Raw genomic sequence first — 16,770 nt, forward strand, 5'->3', positions numbered from 1 at the left:
GGAGGGGTCTTGCCCTCATCCCCTGCCCTGTTACTGGGGTGAGTCCAGCACCTGCCCTGGGGCCCAGCTGGCCTGTTTTTAGAAGCTTCTTAGAGAAGGAAGAGGAGAAGGAGAAGGAAGGCCTGGGGAGCAGGGATGGAGGGTCCTGGGCACTACCCACTATTTACTGTCTTAGATGGTGACTCAGGAGGGGACCTGGTGCTGGAGACCACCTTGGGGTCAGTGGTCACAGTGCATCTTTCTGAGCTCAGCCATGGAGGCCTCAAAGTGCTTCACAACCACATCATCGTCCATAGCCCAGGTATGGGACAGTGCATCTTAGGAAAGCTCCCACAGGACAAACAGGAGAGCTTCAGGAGAGGGTCTAGGTTTGGGGCTGGGCATCAGGCCAGGAGGGGTCTCCTGGGAGGGGTCTGTGACTTCACCTTATTTCCGCCATGGGCACCTCACACTAGGCAGTGCTGGGTCCTTTCTAGATACCCCTGGGGTCCAGCTCTGCACAGGAGGCCACTAATGGGGGAAGGTCCAGTCGGGGAAGAACTTGCCACACTCCTGCCTTTCATCTGAGTTGTGTCAGGGGTGGGTTCAGTTTCCAGGAGGACTCATGGTGCCCTGTCCAGTCCACCAGGCCTGGCTTGGTTTGGCCGTCCCTCTGGGTTAAAGCAGAGGGTCCTGTGGACAGTGTGAGCACTGCCTTCGGGCCAGGTTTGGTGTGCTTGTGTGCTCCCCCAGCACCCTCGGGCACATGGGGACAGGGTTCTGTGCACTTTCAATGCCGCATGTGCCCTGGCTATGAGCATGCGCTTGCCCTGCAGAAGGCAGATGCACCAGAGCCTGAGGATGAGCTTGTGATGAGCTTGAAGTAGGGGTTTGTGGGGACAGCAGGCATGGGAGGACCTGGCCCTTCACGGTGGAGGGCTGGTGGCCTGAGCAGGGCCTACTGGGGCCTCAGTCTGTGGTGCTGGGGGCCCCCTCTGCATGGGATGAGACCTCCCCCAGGAGGCTGGATCAGATAAGGTCCTGCAGCTCCTTATGGGGGTGTTCTCATCTCCATCAAATGTGACCCCTGAAAGAGGGGGCTCCCTGAGTGCTCTCCCAAGATGAGTCCTGGCCCAGTCTGCCCAGGATGCTGGCGCTGAGTCCCAGCCCCAGCCCCAGCCATGTGATGCCCCCTCTCAGGCAGGGATAGTTTGTGTGCCTTGCAGGGATCTTCCTCTGCCTCCTGTGCAGAGGAGGGGAGCTGGGTCCTTCTGGAGTAGCAGACTCCTGGGCAGGGTCCCTGGACTGGGTCTCCTGTGCACACTTGTCCCATCAATCAAGCACTGTAGGGTCAGTTTAAGGTGGCAATCTGGGTGCACAACATTTGCTTGTCTTCAAGGAAGGAGCAGAGGTGTTCAGAATCCCCTGGACTGCCCTGAAAACCTCACTCTTCCAGGCCCCTCTGCAGACCCTTCCCAAGGCCAGATCTCTAGGCAGTAGGCTGGGCTGTCACCCTCTTCTCTGAGACCGTATCCCTGTCCTGAGACCTCCCCACTGCCCCTCAGATGCCCCATCCCTCCAGATTGCCCACCTCCCCTGGCACCCTCCATGCCCCACACGCCTTAGTTCATGCTGCAGCGCTCTCTGAACATGGCATGGCTTGTGAAGGTTTGGCTCACATCTAGGTCATTCTGGTGCATGTTCAGAGGACATCTTGGCCTGCTCCATTTTCTATAGAGCAGGGCCAAGCCTCAGAACAGACACAAGAGTCACTGTCAAAACTGCTGTCATAAAACAGCCATTCTGGAAGGGAAGGAGTCTTTTTCTGCAGATACTTCATTTCCAAAGCCAGGAAAGTCATCAGCACACAGCTCACCTGTGTTGCCCATGCCACTCTCTGCCCAGGATGTGTGACTGACCTCTTCCGCCCCTTTGGGGTTGACTTTCCCTCCATCTGGGTAGCTGGGCTTCTGACACAGTCTGGCCTATGCATCCTGCTCTAGCTGGGAGTGGAAGGGCCAGACCTGGTGTTTCCCTGGGTTCTTGGCCTTTGTCTTCTCGACATTCAGTAGGAGTGACCATGCTGGGCCCCAGACCTCTGTGAGGATTCCTTTTTAGACCCAATGAGACATTTGTGGACAGAAGATGCTCTGGTGAGACAGACCTCAGGGTGACTCTAAGGGGGATCTGAGCCTAAGGATTCTGGAAGTTTCCAGTCTTTGGCTCCACAGTTCCTCAGGAGAAGTTCAGTCTGCCTAGGACTGGGCCTCCCTTTTCACGAAGAGTGGGCAAGAGCTCAGGTTGTGAACTCTGATCTGGATTTATTCCTTCCTATGGGATGTCCAGAAGGTGTTCCTGTTCCTGGCTTAGAAGCAGACCATGCCAAGGCATCAGATTCCTCCCAGCAAGGTAATGCTTGCAGGGATGGGCAGGAGGGCAAGGGACCAGGCCTGTTGTCCTTTCAGTGAGGAAAGTGTGTCCTGCCCTGTCTGAGAGGCAGGCAGCACCAGGAGGCAAAAATGGGCTCCTGTCCTAAACCCTGAAGAGCAGTCATGGGGGACCCTCATTCACAGCTGTGCCTTCTTGCTGTTCCTAGATTTATTCCAGTTAAGCATTTATAGGCATTTATCTGTGTGTCTGATGCCCTGATGTTTTTGCTGTAGATAAGAAGTGATGGAGTGAGCTGAGCTGCCAGGCTTCCTGGAGTGATTCTTGGATGCTGGGTCATGTGGTTAGGGGCCCTGATGGGACTGAACTGGAAGGAACCAGAATAGGACAGAACCAAGCCCCTGATTAGTGGGCACTGGTGGCCTGGCCTCATGACCACAGGACACACTGTTCCCAGGGCACAGACACCCTGGGCTTTGGTTGGGTCTTGGCCTCCAGGTAGGGCCCTGTTGGGCAGCGGGCAGCAACTCCTGAGACACTACTGTGATTCTTGGTGGTGGCTGTGGTAAAAAACCTGCAGGGCTAGAGTTTGGGGTGAGATTCAGCAGTAACTGTGGCCTCTCCTAGTGAGAGTATGTCACTCCCACTCCCAGCACCCATGCCCACAGGCCACGGCCTCCACATCACAAACCCCCCACCAAGTTGCCCATCTGTGGAGCAGCTCCCATATGGCAGGGTCAGGCTCTTACCTCCACCTCCAGGGCACAGACAGGGGGAGCTCTGTCTCACTGTAAGGCAATGAGGAGAGTTGAGGGCCCAGACCAGGCTAGGGGCCATCCCCTTTCCCGAGCAGGCCTCAGGGAAGGACCAGCCCCATCCCCATCTGACCCAGGTCTTAGCCCAGGAGCCTGCATAGGGAAGAAAGGACAGACAGGGCCTCCTTACTGGCTGACACTCAGGAGGGGCTGGGGCAAGAGAGCAGAGGGAGCGCAGGGCCAGGCAGGGGCTGCTGAGGATCCATGGGGGCTCAGGGTGCACAAGGGGGCTGCCCTTCCTGGGCTGCAGGCAGCATCCCCTATGGGAGCTGAGAAAGTCCAATCCTGAGATGGGACAGTGCTGCCCAGGGGTGTGTGGCTGGGCCCTGACAACAGTCTCCCCAAAAGTGACCACATCACCAGGCTCAGTTCCAGGAAGGCTGAGAAGTGCCCAGTACACTGAGGATGCACCTGGAGCCCGTCATGTCTAATAAATTCTGACCATCCTGCATCTGCTTGCCTCTCCTGCATATTCGCCACCACCCCTTCCCTTTTCCTCATTCCTCCATCGTGTCTGACCCAGGGGCTGTGACTCTCTCTCCAGCCACAGTGGCCTTTCTTTTACCTTTGTCCTGTAAGAGCCCCTGAGCAAGACTCCTCTGATCCATCCACATGCCTGCCTTATCGCTTACTAATTGGGCTGCTGTGCACTGCTGCGGTGGCACCAGAGGTAATGAGGGTGACTGAGGACACCACAGGTGGCCAGTTTGGCCCTCTACCCAATTCCTAGCCTCAGGAGGTTCTCAGGGCTGTCAGCCAGGAGCCCTGGCTTGGGGCACCTGGCTGTCCTCCTCCCTCCGTTCTTTTCTGACAGCCTCACCCACTTGTCCTCTGTCCATGGTGCTGACCAAGCCAGCAGGGAGCAGGTCCCCAGAGGGTGGGGCTGAGTTTTGGGGACTGACCGAGGCTCCTCCGCTGAGGGGTCCCAGGTGAGTCGCTTCCCCTGGTTCTGTGTCATCTGCTGTCCTCTTCAGCACAATTCACCCCACCCCAGGCCGGCTCCATGCAGATGCATCCCCGAGTCACCAGTCTCAGTGTCCTCTGTTGTAGGATGCAGATTACTGTACCTGCTGTACACATTCATATTTATTGTGTGAAATAAATTATAAAAGCTAAAATAAATGAGGACTTTGATTTGCATTTTCCTGATGAATACTGATGTTGAGTACTTGTTAGCCATTTTTATGTTTTTTAAAAGATAAATGTCTATTCAGTTTCTTTGTTTTTAAATCAGGTTATTAGATTTTGGTGAATTTTCTGTCTTTTTTCTCTATTCAGTTGCATGGGTTTCTTATGTATTTTGATATTAACCCCTTATGAGATATATTGTTAGCAAATATTTTCTCCTAGCTCATAAGCTGCTTTTTAATTTCATTGATTTATTTCTCCTATGCAGAAGCTTTAGGGTTAGATGTACTCCTACTTATATTTTTGGTTTTTGTTTCTTGTGATTTTAGTGTCGTATTTAATAAATTATCTGAACCAAAGTCAAGGAGCTTTTTCCCTATGTTTTCTTCTAGTTTTACAGTTTCTGGTTAAATAACAATGGGATATCACCTCCCATCTCTTAGGATGGCTGTTATAAAAAGGACAAGAGATAATAAGTGTTGGTGATGGTGTGGAGAGAAGGGAACGTTTGTACACTGCTGCTTAGAATGTAAGTTAGTACAGCCATTATGGAAAACACTATGAAGGTTCCTGAAAATCTAAAAATAGAACTACTGTATGGGTCAGCAATCCCTCTTATAAATTATATATCAACAGGAAATGAAATCAGCATCTTGTAGAGATAACTGCATTCCCCTCTTCCCCGTGCCCCACCGCAGTATTGTTCCTAACAGCCAAGCCATGGGATCAAGTTACTGTGTATTGATGGATAAGTGGAGAAAAAAACTGTGGGGGAGGTGTTTCTGTGTGTGTGTGTGTGTAATATATAATAATGTAACATATTTCAGCTTTTAAAAAGGAGAAGACACTGCCATTTGTGACAACATAAATGAACATGGAGGATATTAAGCTAAGTGAAATAGCTTAGGGAGAGAGAAAAATACTGCATAATTTCTGTTACATATGAAACTTTAAAAAAGTTTAAATACATACAGACACTATAGAATGATGACTCGGGGGAGAAGAGACACAAGTCAATGTTCAGTTACATAAAATAAATGAAACTGGAGTACTAAAGTACAGTTTAAAGGTTATAGTTACTATTTTTATATGATATACTAGTAATTTTTGAATAGGGTAAACTTTAGGTGTTTTGACACCAAAAGAAAACTACATGAGTTCATGCATGTGTTAAATTGCTTTACTGTAGTAATCATTTACATGTATATGTATATATGAATATAATTATGGGCTTATTAAATTTAAATATTATAAATAGGTAACAAAGAATAAAGTTAATTGGAAAACTGTGTCATTAGACTTGATTTTGCCTAAATGACAAACTGAAGGTTCCTCCTAAGTATTAATATTTGTACATCACATAAATTTCATATATTGGAAATATGTTTACAGAAAGGAATTATAAATTTTAATACACACAAAATGATGCAGTAAATGCAAAATGGTAGAAAGAGATGAAAATCTGATTAATCAGAGTGGTTAATTCTTAGATATAATTAAAGATGTGTTACGTATAATTTCAAGACATATACATGTAGGTTTAATACCAAAGAGTTCACTGTGTACACAGAGATTAATTAAATGAAAAATTGATACATTTACAATGATATTAATAGATTTTAAAATGATCACAGAAATCAACTGTCTGGTATAGAAAAAATAAAGAGTGTTAAGTAATTATTAGAAAGTTTGAAACTAGAAAAAAAAAAAGCCAGGGGCGATGACTTATGCCTGTAATCCCAGCAATTTGGGAGGCCGAGGCAGGCGGATCATGAGGTCGGAAGATCGAGACCATCCTGGCCAACATAGTGAAACCCAGTCTCTACTAAAAATACAAAAATTAGCTGGGCATGGTGGTGCGTGCCTGTAGTCTTAGATACTCGGGAGGCTGAGGCAGGAGAATTGCTTGAACCTGGGAGGCAGAGGTTGCAGTGAGCCAAGATTGTACCACTGCACTCCAGCCTCGCGACAGAGCTAGACTTTGTCTCAAAAAAAAAAATAAATAAATAAATAAAGAAAGAAAGTTCGAAACTTTATTATAAAGTTTATCAAGTGGAAAAGTGATCAGCATTTTGGAGCACTAAACACAGGATGGACAAAATTTTCTAATACCAAGAAAATCATTTAATATTGCAAGGTTTTAAATCTAAATTAGTGTCTTTAACTTCACAAAGGCAGAAACCCTATAAGCGATGTTTCTTGAACACTGTAAAATGACAATAAAAATTAAAGTAACAAGTAACATGTAGCCACATGCAAATTTCCTTTCAGATTGTTTTTTTTTTTTTATTTTAGGTGAATTTTTATTTCAATAGGTTTTTGGGGAAGAGGTTGTGTTTGGTTACAGGGATAAGTTTTTTATTGGTGATTTCTGAGATGTTGGTGCACCCATCACCCAAGCAGTGTACAGTGTACTCAATGCATAGTCTTTTATCCCTAAGATTGTTTTAAATGACATCTAGATTAAACCGAACATTCAAACTGAGATTACTTTTACAGCACTAGAGAAATGCTAAGGAGGAAGCTTCATGACTGAAACCAAAAGACCTGAATTTATATATTTAACTCTACTAACATTCTTTATTTTATAAAAGAACAGCAATTCTGCCCACGTGCAGGAGTTATGCATTAAAGTGGAGCATGATCACTTCAGACATTTGTCTGAAACATAAAAATTCTTCCAAGTATTAAGAAAATATTTATACTTCACAGATAATGTTAGTGTATAATACATGGGCATTGAATAAGAAAAATTAAAATTTCTCATGTGGCACTGTTCTACACAAAATATTTATGTAAAAATTTTTACTCATAACACGTGTGTACATTTGATGTTTTAGTACAGAATAACATATTCTCAAAGGTCATTTAATGTAGTAACTTAAAAATCTTTAAATTTTACAAGAATTCTAAAACTGCCCAGCAGAACGGATAGAAAAATATGGGAACTTCCCACGACTAGAAGTGAATCAGGAGGCAAATTAACAGTCATGAAAGCGAAAAGTTACAGCCGCCTTCAGAGACAGCTCTGATTGCAGGGCTGATTACACAGACCTTAAGCCTGTGAGGATCGTCCACTCTGCCCCTTGGAATAACAGAGAAAATTGCTAACCAGGGCCATCCCAAATGTGAGACTGCAATGTAAGAACTCAATTGTAAATTATGAAGCACACAAAATAAGCTACCCAAAAAAGGGAAAGAAGAAATTATACATCACATAAACTTCATAGATCGGAAACATATTTAAAATAATTCAGTAACACAAATGGGGAAAGAGAATATCAAAATAATTTTGAAAACACATGAAGTTCTAAAGCGGGCACTGGGGGCTGTGGCTCATGCCTGTACTCCCAAGCACTTTGCGGCGGCCAAGGCAAGAGGATCACTTGAGGCCAGGAGTTTGAGACCAGCTTGGGCAACAAAGCAAAAGCTGTCTCTACAATAAATAGATATATAAAAAATAAGCCAGGCACAGTGGTGTGTGCCTGTAGTGTCAGGTACTGGGGAGGTGGAGGTGAGAGGATCTCTTGAGACGAGGAATTTGAGGTTGCAGTGAACTATGACCAGCACTGAACTCAAGCCTGGATGACAGAGAGATTCTGTCTCAAACACACACACACACACACACACACACACACACACACACACACACACACACACACAAAACAGGCATGTTTTGCAAAGACTCAAATAGAAATTGAACAACTGAAACTTAAATAAATTTAATATACAATGTATGTTTTAATATTAAATTAGACCAAGTTAATAACAACAGGATTAGTGAACTAGAATACCGAAATGAATAAAACTACAGAAAAACAAAACGATCAGAACACAAATATGATTGTAGATGTACAAAGAATAAAATGAGATGAAATCAAACACATTGGTTTCACTAGCTTACATACAAATAACAAATCACACTAATAACAAACATTTATAAATTTCTGAAACTGAACATCAGATAGGAACCCTTGAATGCAGAAGTGTATTGTGATTAAAAGTGACCACCAACAAAAAATACTCAACAGAAATAAAAGTCAAACTGCATAACACCAAAGAAAAGAAAAAAATATTTAAAACCATGAGAGAGAAAACCAGGGAGAATCAATGAAGGTGAGAGCAAAGTCTCCACAGCCTGTGTTCAGCCAGAAAACAGAGAAATAAGTAAGAGTGCGGAGAGGTTACTGTTCAACCAATAATTAGATACTTCACTAACATATTTTGAATAAGTGAGGATGCACTAAATGATTTCCAAAGGCAAAAAAATGAGGAATCTTATTACCAACATGAGCTTATTAAGAATACACTTCAAAAAGAAAAAAATTTAAAATGAAGTTCAAGGAATCAAAATGAAATGCAAGAAACTGCAAACATATTGGGCTATCAAATCATGGTGGACAATGAACTAAAGGATCCCTCAAGTCTTTGGCAGCATCAGTTTTCAAATGATTAACATAAAATAACAGTGTTAAACTCTATACAATGTAATGAAATAAAATATCAAATTTTCTGATACTTCAATAATTTAACTGGTGTTAGAATCTCTTTTTCAGATAATTATTTTCAAAGAAAAAATATGTGATACTTCTGTCTCATCATTTGCAGAATATCAATTATCCTTTTTTCAGACCTTATTAGCACCAAAGGGTTCACAGTGGCATAGGCACTGGTCACACGCCTCTGGACACCCAGGACGACTGGGTCATAGGTTGATATCGGGATCGAGTAGGATGAGAGACTCAAATCCATCCAGTACGTGACCACAAAGAAACTCACCAACAGCAAGATGGTCTTGGCGGCCCATTTTTTCTGGAGAGACTCTTGGGGAGATTTTTTTTTTTTACTTGCTCAATCTCTTTATTTAGTGGCACACATAGAATGAATGAATCAGCTGTTAGTTCTGGCATACTTAGTAAGTCTGATCTTGCCTATAGAAATAAGATCTTAATACTTCATTCTCAGAACACTTTAAAACCCAAGCCACAGTTTTTCTTTCAAGGATGTGGAAAGCGTTCCTCATTCAAATCTGATTAATGGTTTTATAATGTATGTACCTCATTTTTACTAGTCATTATCTTCATGCTGGATTCTAATGTTCTTTTTGATGGTGGCGTGTTCAATGATAGAAACTTACAGAGAGAAAATTCCTTCCTTCTCAATTTATAAACAAACATTTTAAAAGCAACATTCTTGACGTGGTAGGAAGACATTTATATGATATATGCAGCTACTGCCTTAAATTGGCAAAAATAACAAAAGAAAAAATTGTTATTTAATCTTTAAATAACGAGTCTCTATTTGCTACAAATCTACAAATATTTTAAATATATTTCCTTCTACTGCAATAAAAATTAAGACAACCCTCTGTTTAACAGCGTTTGAAGATGTTAATTTTATAAGGAAATAAAAAAGATTGACTTGCCTCCCGAATATCCAGTGATAAACTGAACCCTAATTTCCCTACCTCAAGAACATTAAAATGATGTAAAGTGGACCAAAGTATGTAACAATATTAACAATATTAAAAATGATTTTTCATATGGTCTTTCACTAAAGTAATCAATGTAAAAAGAATGTAAAAATGTGTTTTTGCTTGAAGATTTAGTGAATGTCCAAGGAATCACAATTTTTGAGCTTTTACATCCAGGGTACTACACTATGTGAAAATACTATAGTGCCTCATATAAAAAAGCACAGTGATAAAATTTCACATGTAAAATAGCCTAAATATCAATAATAATTACATTCTCCATAATCGTTTATTATCTAAAACTTCAAAGCCATCCATCTTTTTCAGTGCTTTCAGTGAGCAATCAAAACAATCGTGTTTATTCAGGTTTAAAACTTAATTTCTCCTCTTGAAATCTGGAGGCATAGATGGAAGAGACACTTAAGGTCATCTCGTCCAACTTCTTAAGCCCACGTATGTGGAAACAGTCTACAACGTTTCATTATATCATCATTGATGCACCTTCTTCACCAGTGGCATCATGGGAAACATGAAAGTCTTCAGGCATCTCAGCCAGACTAATTCGAGGTGCTCTTCATTATCATCGCTTTCCACAGGGATGGTTGACTCTCTGTAAATGTTGACATTTTTTCTAATTACCTCATCTTTTTCAAGATCTTCAAGAAAATCTTGGTATTGCCTTTCGTCATCTGTATCCATGTTCTCTCTCTCTCAAGCTCTTTCAATTTCCAGTTTCTACATCACTGATGTTTGGTCCAGTCTTAGTCCTTCTTGATTCATACCACATCTGGAACTCTATCTGAGTTCATTTTGTTGACATGCTCATCATTTAAATTACAGCTAGCCAAATCAAACCCTAACACCAGCTCTCCAGGATTTAGAAGATGTCCCAAATGAGTACGACAAAAATACTGTTTATCTGTATTCATTTCAGATGTCTTCTGTACCCAGACTTCCCTGAGGTTATGCTTTTTTACATCATTCCAGCATCTGCACCACATTTTATATCTCGGACTATGCTGCATTCCATCACAATAAACTCCTCTAGCTGTTTGGGGTGACATAAACTATTGAAAGGGTGACTCCAGAAAGTACTCCCATCAATATCTGCAACTTGTAGGATGTTTGGATCAGTGAGGTGAATGGCACTGGTTACTCGAATACACACACAAATCTGGTTCATATTTCCCAGGATTTGTACCAGTTTTGGAGACAGACAACTTTATCCTTGCATATTGGAACAAGTGTGTGTGTGTGTGTATGTGTGTGTGTGTTTGTAGACATACACAAACGTGTAAAGTAGACTCAGAATTGCTAGTCCATACCCTTTTGGGAAGCAAATTGTTCCACTAGAATACAGTGTTTTTGTATAGTTCTTGAGTCTTACAGTATCCAATTAAAGTACTGTTTTCCAAAATTGCTTAGGTCAGGATCTTCCATTCTCACACATAGAATGGGATACAGTTTTTCTTAAAAAAAAAAAATAGGCCAGGCATGGTGGCTCATACCTGTAATCCCAGCACTTTGGGAGGCCGAGGCAGGCAGATCACGAGGTCAGGAGTTCAAGACCAGCCTGGCCAATTTAGTGAAACCCCATCTCTACTGAAAATACAAAAATTAGCCAGGTGTGGTGGCGGGTGCCTGTAGTCCCAGTTACTCGAAAATCTGAGGCAGGAGAACCGCTTGAACCCGGGAAGCAGAGAAAGAAGTGAGCCAAAATTGTACCACTGTACTCTAGCCTAGGTGACAGAGGGAGAGTCCGTCTCAAAAAAAAAAAAAAAAAACCAAAAAATTTAACGCATGCTACAACATGCATTAACCTTAAGGACATTATGTCAAGTAAAATAAACCAGTCACAAAACAACAAATTCTAAGTGGTTCAGCTTTTATGAGGTACCTGGCATAGGCAAATGCATGAAGACAGAAAGTACAATAGTGGTTGCCAAGGACAGGGGGAAGGGAAAATGGAGATTGTTGTTTAATGGGTACAGAGTTACACTTTTCCAAGATAAAAAATGTTCTGGAGGTGGATGGTTATGATGATTGTACAGTAATGTGAATACATTTATTACTTCTAAAATGTACACTTAAAATAGATACAATGGTAAATTTTATAGTATGTGTGTTTCACCACTATTTTAAAAAGAGAAGTTGTCAGCTTTAGTATAATAATAGGCAAATACTATATACCTAAAAATAGAAAGTAATTAATTGTCATTGTGTAAGAATACACACAGTTCTTAAATAATATTTTAAGAAATATATTACTAACTGATAGATGATTGATTCCAACACAAATAACATGAGAAAAACAAACTTAAGCATGAGAATTTTATGTGATACTTGGGAAGGCTTCTGTAAGTATAAAATAAAACATCAAAGTAATTTAGGATAAGATTAATACATTTCAATGTTATTTTTTCTAAAAGTTTAAACAGCAACAAAGTGAAAATTAATTAGACTATATAATGAATTACAGTATATTCTGTAAGCAGATAATTTATTTTAATAAAAACTCCAACAAAACAAAACTAACAAAAGTGGGCAAATTATTTTAAACACAAACAAATATTGCCTAAAAATAATAGTTCTCAAACCTATTCATAATTTGAGAAATGTGATTGGATGTGAGATGAGAAGTCTATTTCAATAATTTTACCCAATACATAGGCAGTAAAAATTAATTTTTTGAGGCAAGTTCTTGCTCTGTCACCCAGGCTGAAGTGCGGTGGCATGATCTCAGCTCACTGCAACCTCAGCCTCCCAAGTTCAAGTGATTCTTGTGCCTAAGCTTCCCAAATAGCTGCAACTACTGGTGTGCGCCACCACATCAGGCTAATTTTTGCATTTTCTTTTCCATAGAGATGGGTTTTGCCATGTTGGCCAGGCTGGTCTTGAACTCCTGGCCTCAAGTGATCTGCCAACCTCGGCCTCCCAAAAGGCTGAGATTACAGGCATAAGCTGCTGCACTCTGCCTAAAGATTAAATATTTCTGAAGGCATCCATTGAAAGAAAATGTCAAAGTTGGTAAAACGGGAGAACAAAAAGTGGTCCCAAGGAGCCAACACTACAACCCACAGCTTTCCCTGAAATGGCAAAACAAATCTAGCCCCCTGGGTGAGATTTTGCTAATCAAGGAAATTACCATAAGGAGGTTCACCTGGATGTGAAAAGCGGTGTCCAGAAAAATGAAGCCTCTCTCATAGGCCTGGATTTGACCTCATACCTCTAACCTCCAGTGCAACCACCATCATCTTTTCCACATCTCCCCCATGAAGTCCCCACAGCAACAGGAGGAATTCTAGTCAATCATCTCTTCTGAAAGGCCCTGTCCTTGAATTGTCTCTTCTCTTACACTCTCAATGGTTCATGTAGCTATTTTCTTTTCTTTTCCTTTTTTTTTTTTTTTTTTTTTTTTTTTGAGACAGGGCCTCACTCTGTTGCCCAGGCTGGAGTGCAGTGGTGTGATCTTGGCTCACTGCAGCCTCCACGTCCCAGGTTCAAGCAATTCTCCTGCCTCAGCCTCTCCAGTAGCTGGGATTACAGGTGCGTGCCACCACGCCTGGCTAATTTTTTGTATTTTTAGTAGAAATGAGGTTTCACTATGTTGGCCAGGCTGGTCTTGAACTTCTTAACTCAGGTGATCCACCTGCCTCAGCCTCCCAAAATGCTGGGATTACAGGCATGAGCCACCACACCCGGCCCATTCAGTTATTTTCACACAGAGCAGACATCCATTGTCTGAGACATTAAAGTTTAGATTCCAACCCAGGTTGCACACTTATGCCCTGAGTGTATAGTGAACTGATTGCTATGGAGCAGGAACAGTCCTCAGGCTTCTAAGGTGAAACCACAGGAGAACTCCAACACACACGACCCCACTTTCACATTTGGATAACCAACACCAAAGCCTACTTAAAACGATTCAGACACCTGTGTCTCTGACTGCATCTTCTGTGGGCCAATATACTTGCTGGAAAAGACACACAATATGCACCCAGATATCGGTTCTCCAAGTCATTTACCTGAATGAGCAGCATTGGAAACACCTGAGAACTTGTAAAAAAAAATAAATAAAAGAATATTCTTGAGCCACGGACAAGAATTGCAGAGCAAGACATGAAGGAGAGGCCCAGTAATCTGTGATATTTCAAACCCTCCAAGTGATCCAGATGCACACTAAATTGAACAACTTCTGCAGGAATGAAGTAATAGCTCATCCCTGAGTTAACAAATTATACAAGGAATATACCACAGGCATGTGGCAATTTTGGAGTTTTGACTCAACACTCAAAAAAATATAAATAAAAATCAATTCGATTGAAGATATAGCCTTCATTGACTTTTCACTCTTTTCTGTCTCACTTCTCTCCCTGTCCTCTTTGTACTTCCTGGGATCACCTCCCAAATCAACCTCTTGCACTTATTAAGTATCACAATTTTCTAATGGAAAACAAATGATAATTTATTCACTATTTTATCAAATACAATAGAAAATTCATATGACAACCGAGTAGCAGATGGTATATTGGATAACATTTTTATTATTGTAATGTGCTTGATAAGTTTTATTATAAGGCCATAAATAACAATCAAACAAGTAAACAGATTTTCTTTTTTTTATTATTATACTTTAAGTTTTAGGGTACATGTGCACAACGTGCAGGTTAGTTACATATGTATACATGTGCCACGTTGGTGTGCTGCACCCACTAACTCATCATTTAACATCAGGAATATCTCCTAATGCTATCCCTCCCCACTCCTCCCACCCCACAACAGGCCCCAGTGTGTGATGTTCCCCTTCCTGTGTCCATGTGTTCTCATTGTTCAATTCCCACCTATGAGTGAGAACATGCGGTGTTTGGTTTTTTGTCCTTGCGATAGTTTGCTGAGAATGATGGTTTCCAGCTTCATCCATGTCCCTACAAAGGACATGAACTCATCTTTTTTTATGGCTGCATAGTATTCCATGGTGTATATGTGCCACATTTTCTTAATCCAGTCTATCATTGTTGGACATTTGGGTTGGTTCCAAGTCTTTGCTATTGTGAATAGTGCTGCAACAAACATACGTGTGCATGTGTCTTTATAGCAGCATGATATATAATCTTTTAGGTATATACCCAGTAATGGGATGGCTGGGTCAAATGGTATTTCTAGTTCTAGATCCTTAAGGAATTGCCACACTGTCTTCCACAATCGTTGAAACTAGTTTACAGTCCCACCAACAGTGTAAAAGTGTTCCTATTTCTCCACATCCTCTCCAGCACCTGTTGTTTCCTGACTTTTTAATGATTGCCATTCTAACTGGTGTGAGATGGTATCTCATTGTGGTTTTGATTTGCATTTCTCTGATGGCCAGTGGTGATGAGCATTTTTTCATGTGTTTTTTGGCTGCATAAATGTCTTCTTTTGAGAAGTGTCTGTTCATATCCTTCACCCACTTTGTGATGGGGTTGTTTGTCTTTTTCTTGTAAATTTGTTTGAGTTCATTGTAGATTCTGGATATTAGCCCTTTGTCAGATGAGTAGATTGCAAAAATTTTCTCCCCTTCTGTAGGTTGCCTGTTCACTCTGATGGTAGTTTCTTCTGCTGTGCAGAAGCTCTTTAGTTTAATTAGATCCCATTTGTCAATTTTGGCTTTTGTTGCCATTGCTTTTGGTGTTTTAGACATGAAGTCCTTGCACATGCCTATGTCCTGAATGGTATTGCCTAGGTTTTCTTCTAGGGTTTTTACGGTTTTAGGTCTAACATTTAAGTCTTTAATCCCTCTTGAATTAATTTTTGTATAAGGTGTAAGGAAAGGATTCAGTTTCAGCTTTCTACATATGGCTAGCCAGTTTCCCCAGCCCCATTTATTAAATAGGGAATCATTTCCCCATTTCTTGCTTTTGTCAGGTTTGTCAAAGATCAGATGGTTGTAGATGTGTGGTATTATTTCTGAGGGCTCTGTTCTGTTCCATTGGTCTATATCTCTGTTTTGGTACCAGTACCATGTTGTTTTGGTTACTGTAGCCTTGTAGTATAGTTTGAAGTCGGGTAGCGTGATGCCTCCAGATTTGTTCTTTTGGCTTAGGATTGTCTTGGCAACGTGGGCCCTGTTTTGGTTCTATATGAACTTTAAAGTATTTTTTTCCAATTCTGTGAAGAAAGTCATTCGTAGCTTGATGGGGATGGCATTGAATCTGTAAATTACCTTGGGCAGTATGGCCATTTTCACAATATTGATTCTTCCTACCCATGAGCATGGAATGTTCTTCCATTTGTTTGTATCCTCTTTTATTTCATTGAGCAGTGGTTTGTAGTTCCCCTTGAAGAGGTCCTTCATGTCCCTTGTAAGTTGGATTCCTAGGTATTTTATTCTCTTTGAAGCAATTGTGAATGGGAGTTCACTCATGATTTGGCTCTCTGTTTGTCTGTTATTGGTGTATAAGAATGCTTGTGATTTTTGCACATTGATTTTGTATCCTGAGACTTTGCTGAAGTTGCCTGTCAGGTTAAGGAGATTTTGGGCTGAGATGATGGGGTTTTCTAGATATACAATCATGTCATCTGCAAACAGGGACAATTTGACTTCATCTTTTCCTAATTGAATATCCTTTATTTCCTTCTCCTGCCTGATTGCCCTGGCCAGAATTTCCAACACTATGTTGAATAGGAGTGGCGAGAGAGGGCATCCCTGTCTTGTGCCAGTTTTCAAAGGGAATGCTTCCAGTTTTTGCCCATTCAGTATGATATTGGCTGTGGGTTTGTCATAGATAGCTCTCATTATTTTGAGATACGTCCCATCAATACCTAATTTATTGAGAGTTTTTAGCATAAAGGTTGTTGAATTTTGTCAAAGGATTTTTCTGCATCTATTGAGACAATTATATGGTTTTTGTCTTTGGTTCTGTTTATATGCTGGATTACATTTATTGATTTGCATATGTTGAACCAGCCTTGCATCCCAGGGATGAAGCCAACTTGACTGTGGTGGATAAA

General features: G+C 41.6%; 1 long non-coding RNA gene and 1 pseudogene across 1 annotated transcript; one reads left to right on the forward strand and one right to left on the reverse strand.

Moving 5' to 3' along the window:
* The first annotated feature begins 41 nt into the window (after positions 1-41).
* On the forward strand, positions 42-4,322 carry LOC129523884 (uncharacterized). Its single transcript, XR_010134680.1, has 2 exons — positions 42-301; positions 2,643-4,322. It is a non-coding gene; the product is annotated as an uncharacterized lncRNA (long non-coding RNA).
* Positions 4,323-10,264: 5,942 nt separating this feature from the next.
* Positions 10,265-11,067, reverse strand: LOC115935356 (60S ribosomal export protein NMD3-like; annotated as a pseudogene).
* Between the last annotated feature and the right edge of the window lie 5,703 nt (positions 11,068-16,770).

The sequence above is a fragment of the Gorilla gorilla genome, chromosome 6 (assembly GCF_029281585.2).
Source record: "Gorilla gorilla gorilla isolate KB3781 chromosome 6, NHGRI_mGorGor1-v2.1_pri, whole genome shotgun sequence".
Taxonomy (NCBI): Eukaryota; Metazoa; Chordata; class Mammalia; order Primates; family Hominidae; genus Gorilla; species Gorilla gorilla.